Source organism: Rhinopithecus roxellana, chromosome 13 (assembly GCF_007565055.1).
Source record: "Rhinopithecus roxellana isolate Shanxi Qingling chromosome 13, ASM756505v1, whole genome shotgun sequence".
Taxonomy (NCBI): Eukaryota; Metazoa; Chordata; class Mammalia; order Primates; family Cercopithecidae; genus Rhinopithecus; species Rhinopithecus roxellana.
In genome coordinates, this window is record NC_044561.1 from 118,230,080 (window position 1) to 118,243,106 (window position 13,027).

General features: G+C 42.3%; 1 pseudogene across 1 annotated transcript; it reads right to left on the bottom strand.

Annotated features, from left to right (window-relative positions):
• Positions 1–2,044: 2,044 nt before the first annotated feature.
• On the bottom strand, positions 2,045–2,971 carry LOC104678863 (annotated as a pseudogene). Its single transcript, XR_750245.2, has one exon. The product of XR_750245.2 is annotated as a 60S ribosomal protein L6 pseudogene (transcript).
• Positions 2,972–13,027: the final 10,056 nt, after the last annotated feature.

The window sequence follows — 13,027 nt, forward strand, 5'->3', positions numbered from 1 at the left end:
AGTTTTACTCTTCTTTCCCCTGCTCAGCAATTTTCACCAGTCCAAGGACCAAATGCTCTGCTCTTAGATCAATAGCCCGTGGGAAGTACTGCGGACAGTCTCCGAGATGCACCCCAGCTGCTCCTGCAGAGGAATCGCTTTCTTTCTGACTCAGTTTTACTTGAATTAAGCTTCTTCTGCTTTATGAAAGCAGCTTCCTTCCAGAGCATGAGTTGACATCAACCCAGAACCAGAAAGAAATCAGTGGCTGGAACTTGTCTTATTCATCTCTGGAAAGGCCAGCTCTCCAGCAGGGGCTTAGGATTCTGTTTCCTTTTTTGTTTCTTAATCATCATGTTTGAGAAGGCATTTAAAGATACTCTTTGGCTAGAGTAAGTGCTCAGTAAGCATTTGTTGGCAAAGGGATAAAACAATAAATGATGGAATAATCAGCATTCGGTAAATGGTTGGTGAAGGAGAAGCAAATGAGATAACACATGTGAAATTGATATGTAATCTGTGAATAGTGAAAACCAGGCGTGGTGGCTCACACCTGTAATCCCAGCACTTTGGGAGGCCGAGGTGGGCGGATCACTTGAGGCCGGGAGTTCAAGACCAGCCTGTCCAACATGGTGAAACCCTCTCCACGAAAAATCCAAAAATGAGCCAGTCGTGATGGCACATGACTATAATCCCACCTACTTGGGGGGCTGAGGCAGAAGAATCCCTCAAACTGGGAGACGGAGGTTGCAGTGAGCCGAGATCATGCCATTGCACTCTAGCCTGGGCGACAGAGCGAGACTCCATCTCAAAAAAAAAAAAAAAAACCCACCCAGAAAAAGAAAAGGGACTGGACTGCAGCGTTATCTGCTGGCGCCATCTTCCGGAAACGAGTTAGCACAACAGGTCTATTTCTGCTTTAGTGGGACGTGAGGGCACTAGAAATGCAGGCAAGGAGGGGAAAAGAGAGAATGAATTTTAGCAAAATCTCTCCATCTCCTCTGTCCTGGATCTCCCAATTACTCTACCAAGATTATCAGTTTAATGTAATAGTACTACTAACATGCTAGCACTTGTTTTGAGCACCTAGCATGCGCCAGATACTGTGCTCAGTGTTTTACATGTGTGATTTCATCCTCGCAGTAACTGCAAGAAGTGTTTATAGTAAGTCCTTACTTAACTTTGTCGATGGGTTCTTGGAAACTGCGACTTTAAGCAAAATTATGTGCAGCATGTCCTCAAGTAATGTCCTTTCCATTGTGATTACGAGGGAAAAAATGGTTTCATCATACATCCTTTCACTTAAAGTTGCAGTTTCCAAGAAACTATCAACATTCAGTTGATATTAAAAACCTGAGGCACACAGGGTGTATAGTGGACTTATCATCTCTCGGGTTACATATCTAGTTGGTGTTTGGGATAAGACTGAAACCCAATTCTGTCTGACTTCAGAGCCTGTGGTGGGCTGTTGTGAGTCAGGTCCCGAGGAATCAGACTCCAACATGGAGATTTACAGTCAGGAAGTCTATTGCAGAGTGCTGTCGGGATTACATCTGTGGAAGAGAAAAGTCAAACTGCAGTCAAACTCAGCAGAGGCCTTGGCTAATGCCATGGGGAATATGGAGCTGGGATGGCAAGAGGACAGGACCTTGGAATGTCCACATCGAACAGTCATAGGGGCTCAGCTGAGAGCTGCCAGCAGCCAATGCTCCCAGCAGCTGGGGGAATAAATGCCTCATTCTGGGGATGAGGGTCTTGGTGGCATACCACAGTATGCACTGCAGAGCCCACTACCTATTCCCCATGAATCGCTCCTCAAACAAGGGAGATGGCTGGGAGGGAGACAACATCAGTGATAGGGTAGTGGAGGAGGAATTTAGAGAGTAAAAATGGTTTTGTCTGTCATCCACCCACCTGTGACCTAGGCTATGTATGCCGTCCAGCTGCAATAACCAATAAATTTTGGTCATTCACGTTGATATAGTGTATGGATTATTTTATGGGTTGCAAGCCATTAACAAAAAAATAAAATGCAATGTTCCACTGGCTGATTGGAGATGCATTCTTTTTTTTTTTTTTTTGTAGTTAGCTATTTAATGAGGTTCTTAAGACATTTAGAACACCAATTTGTGAGGATAAATTCCATTCATCGGGGCAAAAACTGATCGCAGGTAGCCCCGGAGCTGAGGAACAGCTTTGATTTTTGGTAGAATTTGTGAGTCCACAGCTTTCTGATCAATCTTGCGCTGCTCTGTAATCTCGTATTTCTCTTTCTCTGTGTCGAAGATCTCACCTTCCTGGTGTCTGGGCTTCTGCAACTTCTTCTTGAAGTAAGAATCAGTAAGATGTTTTGGGATTTTGACATTGCTGATATCGATTTTGGTTGAGGTGGCAATGACAAATTTCTGGTGTGTTCTTCGTAGAGGAACTCAATTGAGGACCAGAGGTCCAGTCACAAGTAACAAGCCACTAGCCAGCTGCTTCAAGAAAACCACCCTCTTGCCCCTGTGGCGTCCAGTGAGGATGATCAGAATGGTCCCGGGGGTAATGCTGGCTCGCAGTTTTCTCACATGCTGACTGAAGGGTTTTTTGCCGTGGCTCAACAGCTTTCGAGGCACATCTTCAGTAGGATAATATCTAGGCATTTTGCGACGTTTAACCACCCGGGTACCGCCGTTCTTGTCACCACCAACTGGTTTTGTAAGAGCTGCAAGAACCTTCTCCTTCTTTTTCTTTTCAACCTTGGATTTAGCGGCTGAGTACTTCCTCTTGTACATGGCCTTTCTGGAATACATGGCAGATGGGGAATACCTGCCAATTCCTCTGACAAGGACAGGGTTGCGGCTGCAATGGGGCTTCCCCTTCTTGGGCTTCTTAGCCTTGAGGTTACCCTTTTTCACCTCGCCACCAGCATCAGCCTTCTTGGCTTCGGGTTTCTTCTCTTTAGTATCTGGCTTCTCAACTTTTTCACCCGCCATCTTGCAAGATGGGAAAGAGCTGGAGATGCATTCTTTAACATTCTCAAACAAGAAATGGAAGAATTGGCCAGGCATGGTGGCTCACACCTGTAATCCTAACACTTTGGGAGTCCGAGGCAGGGGGGATCACTTGAGGTCAGGAGTTTGAAACCAACCTGGCCAACATGGTGAAATCCCATCTCTACTAAAAATACAAAAAAAAAAAAAAAAAAAAAACAGGCATGGTGGTGGGTGCCTGTAATCCCAGCTACTTGGGAGACTGAGGTAGGAGAATCGCTTGAACCCGGAAGTCAGAGGTTGCAGTGAGCCGAGATCGCGCCACTGCACTCCAGCCTGGGCGACAGAGCGAGACTCCATCTCAAAAATAAAAATAAAATAAAAAGGAGATGGTGCCTTCTGCCTTGGGGTTAAAAAAATTTTTTTAATTAAATTAAAAAGAGATGTATCTATTTGTATAACATGGAAGACCTCTAAGACATATTTTTGCATGAAGAAAGTAAGAGTCAGTGCCCTAATAAATTATTTAAAAATGATATCTATTTCTAGAGTTTTACATACACTATAAAAGTGTGGAATTTTTTTTACTGACTCGCCCTATGGAAGGATTCTATATCCCCACCCCACATAAGTCAGGTATAGCCATATGATTTGCTTTGGCCAAGGGAATTTGAGTGGAAGTGACATGTGAGACATCCAAGCAGAAGCTTTAAGAGGCTCCCCCATTCTCTCTTTTCCTTCTTCCATGAGATCAGCACGTTGCAGCTGCTTCTTCCAGCTGTGTCCAGAGATACAGTTGAATTAAACCCATCACAAACATGAATTAAGGTATAAATTTTTAGGCCGGGCGCAGTGGCTCACGCCTGCAATCCCAACACTCTGGGAGGCTAAGGCAGATGGCTAAGGCAGATGGATTGCTTGAGCTGGGGAGTTCGAGACCAGCCTGAGCAACATGGTGAAACTCCGTCTCCACAAAAAACACAAAAATTTAGCTGGGCCTTGTGGCACACATCTGTAGTCCCAGCTATTTGGGAGGCTGAGATGGGAGGATCACTTGAGCCCAGGAGGTCGAGGCTATGGTGAGCCACAATCATGCCATTGCACTATAGCCTGGGAGACTGAGTGAGACCCTGTCTTAGCAAAACAAACAAACAAAAGACAAAAACTTTTATTATTATAAGACACTGAGACTTTGAGGATGCTGATATTGCAGCATAACCTAACATACCATCACTGATAAGACATGTTGCTATATATAATTAGATGTGGTTACTACTGGGGAGGAGAAATGGCATTGGGGGGTGGCAATCATAGGGAATTTTGTTTTTAATCTTTAATATTTTAGTTTTCTTATAATAAAAATATATCCATGCATTACTGTGTAATAAATATACATTATTTAAGTAGGTATTTCCCTACTTAAAATTAAATGCTAAAAAATATCTTTTTTTTTCTTTTTTTTTTTTGAGACAGAGTCTTGCTCTATTGCCCAGGCTGGAGTGCAATGGCACAATCTTAGCTCACTGCAACCTCTGCCTCCCGGGTTCAAGCAATTCTCCTGCCTCAGCCTCCCGACTAGCTGGGATTACAGGCGCTGGCCACCACGCCTGGCTAATTTTTGTGTTTTTAGTAGAGACGGAGTTTCACCATGTTGTCCAGGCTGGTCTCAAACTCCTGACCTCAAATGATCCACCCACCTCGGCCTCCCAAAGTGCTGGGATTACAGGTGTGAGCCACTGAGGAGTTCTATTTCTGATTAAAACTATAGACCTCTCTGAGTTAGGATCTCAGCCCTAGTTCCATTAAAATGAAAAGCCAAAATTGGTTGGATGTATAGCAAAGACCTTGAAATATCATAGACTGCCTTGCAATTTCAACTTCTCATTCAAGCCAAACAACTGCCATCTTTATCTTTGAACTTTACTTTTGAGCAAAATCAAAGTGGCTAGACTCCCTGATCCATTGCCTAGTGCCCAGCTTCATGTGTGTCAGATAGTTACAATGATGAGAGCAGGAGTAGCAGCAGCACCTCTGGCCTCTCAATCACATCTATGGTGACTTCGAAACAAAAGCCTCCTGGACTTCTGCAACTCCCGCTCTTCTCATGAATTTGTAACCACCTAATTCCCCATAGTCAATCCCTTTCTGCCTACAATACCTAGAGTGGTTTCTGTTCCTATCTCCTGCACAGAAGCATGACTTAGTACAGGTTGGAAGATAATATTCAGAAAACAGACACAAAGACAAAAAGATGAAAAATTGGAAGAAAAAGAAAAAAAAAACAGTAAAATTAGAAAGCCATTCCAAGAGGTCTAAACATCTGAATAATCAGAGTTCTGGAAAGTGAAGATATAGAAAATGGGGAGAGGACGGAAGAAAATATTCAATAAATAATTCATGAAAACTATTCCAGCACTGAAGAAAGTATATTTTCAGATTGGGAGAGATCACTGAGGAACAATTAGATGTTATGTGCCTCCTGAGATGAGGCCATAGAAAATACAAGTCCTGTTTATAAAATATTATTGCCAAAAACTGAGCTGAAATCTAATCAGGCCTCTAGATTGAACTACTAGTTTACAGGACATTGGAGGGATGGTGTCACATTTTAAAACACCATGAAGGGCCGTGAGCGCTGGCTCACGTCTGTAATCCTAGCACTTTGGGAGGCCAAGTTGGGCAGATTGTCTGACCTCGGGAGTTCAATACCAGCCTGGGCAATGTGGCGAAACCCTGTCTCTACTAAAAATACAAAAATTAGCCAGGTGTGGTGGCACATGTCTGTAATCCCAGCTACTCAGGAGGCTGAGGCAGGAGAATCACTTGAACCCAGGAGGCGGAGGTTGCAGTAAGCCAAGATTGCTGCACTGCACTCCAGCCTGGGCGACAGAGCAAGACTCTGTCTCAAAAAAAGAAAAGAAAGAAATGAAATCTAAGCAATAACTTCCATGAGCTTGAAGGTGGATTCAGCTCCATGACCTCCAGAAAGGAATGCAGACCAGCTGACACCTTAATTTTTGCTCTGTGAGACTCTAAGTGGAGGATTTCAGCAGACACACACTATACTCAGTCTTTTTACCTACAGAATTGTGAGATAAGAAGTGGGTTCTGTTTAAGCTACTAAATTTGTAGTAATTTGTTGCAGCAGCAATAGAGAACGAGAATATAGAAAACTTGGCAAACAAACAAGAAACAAAAACTTTGTTAATATTATGGAGAACAAAAAGTTATATGATATAGGGAAAGCCATCATAGAATACAACTGGGCAAGGTTGACAATAGTGTATTTACGGTCACAAAACTGTAAACACTGAATACAAATTTAACTAAAATTATCATATAATCATTTTGAAACGATGCATGGGGGCCTGGAGCAGTGGCTCATGCCTGTAATCCCAGCACTTTGGGAGGCGGGCAGGTGGATCACTTGAGCCCAGGAGTTCAAGACCAGCCTGGGCAACATGGTGAAACCCCATTACTACAAAAAATACAAAAAATTAGCTGGACACAGTGGTGCACACCTGTAGTCCCAGTTACAGGGGCGCTGAGGTGGGAGGATTGATTGAGGCCAGGAGGTGAGGCTGCATGAGCTGAGATCGTGCCACATTGCACTTCAGCATGAGTGACAGAGACCCTGTCTCAAAAACAAAAAACAAACAAACAAAAAACCAAAAAAAGGAAAAGAAAGAAAAAAAGGATGCATAGGGAGGGACAGAACGTGACATTTACCTGTGGGATTTGGGGGATTTGGAGAAGATGCTGCATAGGGTGTAAAGAGACAGTCTTTATATTCCGTAAAAATTACTCAATAGATATTGCTAAAAGTAAGAAAATTAGGGAATTACAAACTAAGTGCATAATTTTGGTAGCAAAAGGTGGTTGCTCATAGAAGCAGGTTACAGGAAAAGGCGTTAAAGACTTTTAAGGCCGGGCGTGGTGGCTCATGCCTGTAATCCCAGCACTTTGGGAGGCTGAGGTGGGCAGATCACCTGAGGTAGGGAGTTTGAGACCCGCCTAACCAACATGGAGAAACCCTGTCTCTACTAAAAATACAAAGTTAGCCAGGCATGGTGGCAGGCATCTGTAATCCCAGCTACTCAAAAGGATGAGGCAGAAGAATCACTTGAACCCAGGAGGTAGAGGTTGCAGTGAGATGAGATCACGCCATTGCACTCCAGCCTGGGCAACAAGAGCAAAACTCCGTCTCAAAAAAAAAAAAAAAAAAGAGAGACTTTTAAAACACACACATATAACAGGCCTTGAAGAACTATTTTCCTGTATCAACTATTCAACTATGTGCAGGTTTAGTCTTAAATAAGAATAAAATCTAATTCTAAAGCAATTGTCAACTCCAGGGGAAAAAAATTCCAAGTAATATATAAATAAATTGAAAGAATGCTGCAGTGGTATATGTGTAAAATGATTTTAGAGAGCAAAATCTCTTAGTCCATAGTAGGAAGTCAATAGAAACTTATCCAAAATTGAGAATTTAAGAAGGAATTGTGGGCCGGGCGTGGTGGCTCACGCCTGTAATTCCAGCACTTTGGGAGGCCGAGGCAGGCAGATCATGAGGTCAGGAGATCCAGACCATCCTGGCTAACACGGTGAAACCCCGTCTCCACCGAAAATACAAAAAATTAGCTGGGCGTGGTGGCGGGCGCCTGTAGTCCCAGCTACTGGGGAGGCTGAGGCAGGAGAATGGCGTGAACCCGGGAGGCGGAGCTTGCAGTGAGCCGAGATCACGCCACTGCACTCCAGCCTGGGCAACAGAGCGAGACTCCGCCTCAAAAAAAAAAAAAAAAAAAAAAGAAGAAGCAATTGTGGTGTTTTTTTGCTTTGTTTTGTTTTGTTTTTTTGAGACAGAGTTTTGCTCTTGTGGCCCAGGCTATAGTGCCATAGTGTGACCTTGGCTCACAGCAACCCTCCTGGGTTCAAGTGGTTCTCCTGCCTCAGCCTCCTATAGTCCCAATTGTGTTTTTTTTTGTTGTTGTTGTTTTTTAAGAAACAAAGAAACAGATGTTTATGTTATTTAGAACTATGAAGGCAAATAGCAGAAGTAACAGCTAAATGAGTTAAATGAGTTGAAAATCACCACCCGCTGGGAGAGGTTAGCAAAAGGATGATGGGTGGGGCACTGCCCTTTTCATAATGAAAACAAAATCATCTGGCTTTTGAAATTACGTATATGTGTTACTTAGACAAAAATAAGAATTCACATTGCATTGTTCTGAGATGTTCTTTTTTTTTTTTTTTTGAGACGGAGTCTCGCTCTGTCGCCCAGGCTGGAGTGCAGTGGCCGGATCTCAGCTCACTGCAAGCTCTGCCTCCCAGGTTTACGCCATTCTCCTGCCTCAGCCTCCCGAGTAGCTGGGACTACAGGCGCCCGCCTCGTCGCCCGGCTAGTTTTTTGTATTTTTTTCTTTTTCTTTTTCTTTTTTTTTTTTTTTAGTAGAGATGGGGTTTCACCGTGTTAGCCAGGATGGTTTTGATCTTCTGACCTCATGATCCGCCTGCCTCGGCCTCCCAAAGTGCTGGGATTACAGGCTTGAGCCACCGTGCCCGGCCGCTCTGAGATGTTCTTGATTTTAAAAGACGTTTTATATACATATATAGTTTCATGTATTTCTAAGGATGTGGGTGGGAGGGGGGATGCTGCCAATTAAACCATGACATGCCACTGATGGTAAAACACATCATGATTTCAGATATGTTAAATATGAGAATATGCATATCTTTGACTCTGTGAAACAGAGTACTTTTTTAAAATAGATTTTTTGTTTGGTTGTGTTTTGAGGCAAGGTCTTGGTCTGTCACCCAGGCTAGAGTGCAGTGGCATGATCCATAGCCCACTGCAACCTCGAACTCTTGGGCTCAAGTCATCCTCAGAAAATTGCGGTCATAGGGTACACTGCTGGCCAGAAACCAGAGAGACAGGAGAATACACAGAATCACAGTTTACCAGGAGCAGAAGCAGCTGGAAACAATAACTGGTGGGAACATTTAAACAGTAATTATGAATTGCTGGAGGCTGAGTGTGGACTAGCTTGAGGGTTTAAAAAACCCAGGTGCCTGTTCTTGGGGGGTGGCTAGGGAGCGGAGGTACATTTTTGCGAGTTTGGCCTCCCAGAGTCCCACCAGTTTCTCGCAGTGAAGAACCGAACAAAATCCCCTCACACTTCGGACAGGAGTGGGGTAAAGAAACCATATGGAAATAAACCCAGAGTGCTCTGTTCTCTGTAGCAAAGGCCTGCCCTCAATGGATACTACTTTACCAGCATCTTACTAGGCTAGGGGAAGGGCAATTAGACAACTACTGCCTCCTTTAGCTTTCCTGTCTCAAGTAGGGGGAGAAAAAAAACAAAGCTAAGAAATGCTTTTGGAGGTTATAGCCCAGGGACTCTGGCCCATTAAAAAACAAACAAAAACCGGGAGTGGTGGCTCGGGCCTGTAATCCCAGCACTTTGGGAGGACGAGGCAGGCAGATCACAAGGTCAAGAGATCGAGATCATCCTGGCCAACATGGTGAAACCCCGTCTCTACTAAAAATACAAAAATTAGCTGGACGTGGTGGCGCATGCCTATAGTCCCAGCCAGTCGGGAGGCTCAGGCAGGAGAATCGCTTGAACTCGGGAGGCAGAGGTTGCAGTGAGCTGAGACCGTGCCACTGCACTCCAGCCTGGCAACAGAGCGAGACTCCATCTCAAAAAAAAATAATAATAATAAAACCCCAAAATGGGGATTTAATTATAAGATTAAGCTTTCCCCTCACCAATACCTCACCGCCACAGCAACAGAGCTCCATGTAAAAACAGTGGATTACAATTGAGAGAGCTACAAGACACAAACCGGAATTCCTGAGTTTCCAGAGAAACTACAAGACAACAAGGGAGACAAAAACAAGAACATTTGAGGAAATTGAAGTCTCTGACACTTACAGTTACAGCAAACAGTAAACACAGCCTGACTCCTAGACAGACAAACAAAAAGCACCAAAGCCCAATTTACCTCTGTGACTATTAACTGATACATCATGCCTGACTGTCAACAAAATTTATGACACATTAACAGCAAGAAAAAACACTGTATGAAGAGACAAAGCCAGTGGCAGAAATTTTGGAATTATTGGATCAGAAATTTAAAATTACTGTGATTAGTGTGCCAAAGTGTCTAATGGAAAAAGTAGACAACGGCCAGGGTGCAGCGGCTCATGCCTATAATCCCAGCACTTTGGGAGGCTGAGGCCGGTGGATCACCTGAAGTCAGGAGTTTGAGACCAGCCTGGCCAACATGGTGAAACCCCATCTCTACTAAAAATACAAAATTAGCAGGCATAGCTCTATTAATTTTAGCCAAAGCAGACTTCAGAATAAGGGAAATGTCGGAGACAAAGATAAGCATTACATAATGATTAAGGGTGAGATCTCCATGAAGACCCAACAATTCTTAATGTGTATGTGCCTTACAACAACAGACCATCAAAATATGTCAGGCAAAGCATATAGAACTGCAAGGGGAAATAGGTAAATCCATTATTATAGTTGAAGACTTCAACATACCTGTATCACTAATTGACAAATTCAGTAGGCAGAAAAAGCTAGTGAGAATACAGATGTGCAGTACCATCAATCAACTGGATCTGATTGACATTTAAAGACTATCCCCAAACAGCAGAATATACATTCTTCTCAAGCTCCTATGAAACATTAACCAAGATAGACTACATTTTGGACCATAAAACATATCTTAACAAATTTAAAAGACTAGCAATCATACAAAGCATAACACCAGATAATTAAACTAGAAATAAGAGAAAGCCGGAAAATCCTAAAATTTTGGAAATTAAACACTAGTAAATAACGCATGGGTTGGCGGGCCGCGGTGGCTCACGCCTGTAATCCCAGCACTTTGGGAGGCTGAGGCGGGTGGATCACGAGGTCAGGAGATTGAGACCATCCTGACTAACACAGTGAAACCTTGTCTCTACTAAAAATAAAAAATAAAAATAAAAATTAGCCAGGCATGGTGGCGGGCACCTGTAGTCCCAGCCACTCGGGAGGCTGAGGTAGGAGAATGGCATGAACACAGGAGGCGGTGCTTGCAGGTTGAAGGAGATCGCACCACTGCACTCCCACCTGAGCGACAGAGCAAGACTCCGTCTCAAAAAAAATAAATAAACAAAATAACACATGGGTCACAGAAGTCTCAAGAGAAGTTAAAAAATATTTTAAATTAAATGAAAATCAAAATTTGAGGGATGCAGGGAAAGCAGTTCTTAAAGGGAAATGTACTGTAACGAATGTGTGTATTAAAAAAGAAGAAAGACCTAACATCATTAATCTAAACTTCCACCTTAGGAACCCAAGAAAGGAGAGCAGTATAAACCTAAAGCAAGCAGAAGTAAAGAAATAAAAATTCAAACAGAAATCAGCGAAATTAAAAACAAGAAAGTAATAGGAAAAATTGAGAAGACCACAGGCTGGTTCTTTGAAAGATCAGTGAAGTTGATAAACCTTTAGCCAGGCTAATGAAGAAAAAAGGAAAGAAGAGATAAATTAATCATAGAAATAAAAGAAAGGCCGAGGCTGGGCGCAGTAGCTCACGCCTGTAATCCCAGCACTTTGGGAGGCCGAGGTGGGTGGATCATGAGGTCTGGAGATCAAGACCATCCTGGCCAACATGGTGAAACCCCGTCTCTACTAAAAATACAAAAATTATTCAGGTGTGGTGGCGCATGCCTGTAGTCCCAGCTACTTGGGAGGCTGAGGCAGGAGAATCACTTGAACCCTGGGAGGCAAAGGTTGCAGTGAGCCGAGACTGCACCACTGCACTCCAGCCTGCTGACAGAGCAAGACTCCAGCTAAAAAAAAAAAAAAAAAAGCCATCACTACCACTACTGATCTCATGAACATTAAAAGGATAAAAAAGAAATAGAAATAATTCTGTGGCCACAAATTTAACACCATGGATAAAACGGATCAATTCCTTGAAAGATACAAGCTACCAAAATTCACAAGAGGAGAAAAACATAATCTGAATAGGCCTATACCTATTAAAGAAAGTGAATCAATATGTAATAAACTTTCACAATAGAAAGTGCCAGACCAAGGTGGTTTCACTGGGCAAATTATACAAAATTTTTAAGAAATAAATGATACCAATTATCTGAAGATAAAAGCAGAGTGAATATTTTCTAACTCACTTTAGGAAACCAGCCAGCATCACCCTGATACCGAATCCACACAAAGACATTACAAGAAAGGAAAATTACAGATCAGTTTCTCTCATGAACACAGATACAAAAATCCTCAACAAATTATTGGCAAATCAAATCCAAGAATGTATAAAATAAATTGTGCACCATGACAAAGTGGGATTTATTCCAGGTATAAAAAGGTGGTTTAATATATCAAAATCAATGAGTATAATCTATCACAACAACAGACAAAAGGAAAAAAAAATCACGTGATCACATTAACAAATGCAGAACAAGCATCTGACAAAATCTAACACCCATTCATTATAAAAACTCTCAGCAAACTAGGAACAGAAAGAGAACTTTTTAAACTCCATGAAGAATATCTACAAAAACCCTGCAATGGACAGCATTCTCAATGGTAAGAAATTAGGTGCTTTCCCCTAAGATCTAGAACAAGGCAAGCCTGTCCCTTTCTACCACTCCAATTCAATATTGTACAAAAGTCCTAGCTAATGTAATAAGATAAAAAAATAAAATCAAAGGTATACAGATCGAGAAAGAAGAAACAAAACTGTCTTTGTTCACGGACATAATTATCTATGTGAAAAATCCCAAAAAGTTGGCAAAAACTCCTAGAACTAGTAAGAAATAATAGCGAGGTTGCAGGATAAAAGTTTATTATACAAAGTGAATCGCTTTCCTGCATACCAGCAATTAACTTGTGGGATTTGAAATTTAAAACACAATGCCATTTACATTAGCACAAAAATAAGTATAAATCTAACAAAATATGTACAAGTCTATATGAGCAAAACTATCAAACTTCTGGTGGAAGAAACTAAAGAAAACCTAAATAAATGGATAGATATTCCATGTT